The 2,540-nt window shown below is 42.4% G+C and overlaps 1 protein-coding gene across 1 annotated transcript in view; it reads left to right on the top strand.

Moving 5' to 3' along the window:
• The window catches only part of lratd1 (LRAT domain containing 1), a 2,086-nt gene extending 1,609 nt beyond the window's left edge, over window positions 1-477 (top strand). The window contains exon 2 of the mRNA XM_080019698.1: window positions 1-477. This exon is cut by the window's left edge and continues 1,153 nt beyond it. The gene's annotated coding sequence lies outside the window, so the exon portion shown is untranslated.
• The last annotated feature ends 2,063 nt before the right edge of the window (window positions 478-2,540 follow it).

Genomic DNA, 2,540 nt, shown 5'->3' with positions numbered 1-2,540 from the left:
AACAGACCACGCCCTTCCAGAAGAATTCGTGCGAGTGGGACGCACGGTTTCTGTCAACTGGGGGGAAAAAAATCACCTTGTACCTTTAAATGCCCCACATAGCGCGCACTCGACTCGCCCTGCGTTTTCTTTTTTTATTGTGGATCATGGAGCTCGGACCTCTCATCTGCAGAGTGGGATGCTGCGGCATGTCACACGGTGAGACCTGGAGGGGTGGGTGGGTTTGAGAGCCAGGGTGTTAAAACAAGTCTCCATTATATTTTTTTACTTAGCTTTACCATGACTAAAGGCTGGGACTCACCATATTCCAAATCCAAACATGAAGCCACTTGTCCATGTAGCTGCAAGCAGTTGCATAAACAAAGCAGTGGCTTACCGAAGCCCCCCTTGTTGCCATATCCAAACCTGTCATCTCACAATGCTGTCATTTCAGCACTGGTTGTATATGTAAAAGTGTGGTCATATGTTGATTTTTGAGTCCCTATATTTTTTTGTATTTCAGTTTGGTGGGTTGAACCCTGGTCTTTTTTTTCCTGGTTGAAAATAAAAGGAGGTTGAAGTATGAAAATGAACATGTTGGTCTAGGAGGTTTTACTTGAGCTACCACACACATGTTTAAAAAAAAGAAAGAGAAAAAAAAAACCAAGAGATCTGAATTATTGATGTTCTTGTGCCTCATGACCTCGCCTAATGCCGAGTGGGCTTCATGTGTCTTTGCAGCGTTTGAAGGCAGCGAAATGGTCATCCAAATCGAACACAATAACACCTTTATGGGAGCCCTTGGAAACTGAATTTGATTCAATTCATTCCACACCGACAGCGTAAACAAGACATCCAGGCATTTAATTGCAGTCTATACTAATGTGTGGGTTTTATGAAGCTGTGCATAACATGGCAGCAGCCATTGATTTTGGTCCTTCGTTCACTGTGATGTGACGGTTAGATCGCAGCACGCCGGCACGGATCCCTGCAGTCATTCAGTCCATCCCTAGATTTAAATGCTTTAACCAAAGGTTTATGTTTGGCTTTCTATCTCTCCGGCGTGTGGCCTGCTTTAGTATCAGATATCAGGAGATCAAACAGCGCAATAGTCAAAAAGGCTAAAGTCATGTGAACATCTGCTTCCTTTTGATCCGGGCTAGCAGAACAAAGGTAGGTAAGAGCCACTATTTAGCAATGGTGCGCTGTTTGCCTTCCCCAATTTGCTTTGTTTCAGAGCAGATAACCCGCCTGGCTCTCTTCGCCTCAACTGTTGAATGCATATGCAAAAAAAAAGGTAGATAATGAGTCAGGGCCAAACAGCACGTTTCTGAAAAGTAGACGTGAAAACACTGCTGCAGCTCTGTGGACAGAAGGTGGTAGACAAAGGCTTGTAGGGAATATGCAGCACAGGGATGTGTTTGCAGTGTGGGTGACAGAAGAAGTGGAGATACCTGCTTGTGTGTGTGTGCGTGTGTGTGTGTGTGTGTGTGTGTGTGTGTGTGTGTGTGTGTGTGTGTGTGTGTGTGTGTGTGTGTGTGTGTGTGTGTGTGTGTGTGTGTGTTTGCTGGATGGTTATGTATCTGGTGGAACTAATTGGTGAAGGGGTGGAAGATAGGTGTGAGTGGGGTGCTTGTGTTTATATATCCGAGCGAGCGCAGGGTGTAGGTGGCATTTGTTAGTTTGGTACTGACAAGTTCAAGCAAGTTTAGATACTTGGTGTTTGTGTCCTTAGTGTGTGTGTGTGTGTGTGTGTGTGTGTGTGTGTGTGTGTGTGTGTGTGTGCGATGGTGTGAGTTAGAGAGAGAGAGTGAGTAATGGTGGATATCGAGAAGTTGTTTTTCGTTCCTTCAGATTGTTTCTCTACATTTCCGACTCTGAGCTACAGTGCAGACATCAAATTGGGAAATTACCCAGAGAACATCCATTTGATGTAACGAGTGCCTCTTAACCCTTGTATTATATTTCAATGTTTAACCAATGAATACTCTTTCTGTCAGAAATGGCTGGTGCTCTAAAACTCACCTCAAAATTGTGAAATATGATAACCTCCTCATAAAGTAATCATTTTACATGATCATCATGTCACTGACTATCATTACAAACTTGACCAGATATTACAGTTTTTTGTCCACATTGGACAGGATTCCCTTGATATTACACGACTTGTTTTTCATTACAAAGCACTAATTATTCATCAGAATGGCCATGATGGTCAACATGTGCATGTTTTTTTTATTTGCAGCCATGTTTTTAGTATCTTACACATGTAATGTTTGTCTTGAATTGGATGAGGGGCTGATTTGGTAAAATAACATTCATTACAACAAGCTCGAGTGGCCTCGACATAAAGAGGACAAATGTAACTTACATCAAAACACCAATATGAATAATATAATTTAATTTGTTTTTAATAACAAGACAGCACATTTTAATGAATATATACAGCACCGGGTTGGTTTTGTCCAGAATAATCTGCAGACTGCGGCATGAACAGTTCAAAGGCAGATTTGATGTCATGAACTGGGGTAACTGCAAATCTGGTAAAGTGTAGTCCCTGG

This window comes from Zeus faber (genome assembly GCF_960531495.2).
Source record: "Zeus faber genome assembly, chromosome: 2".
NCBI lineage: Eukaryota > Metazoa > Chordata > Actinopteri > Zeiformes > Zeidae > Zeus > Zeus faber.
The sequence above is the reverse complement of the archived record's forward strand: the minus strand, read 5'-3'. Positions and strand labels throughout refer to the sequence as shown.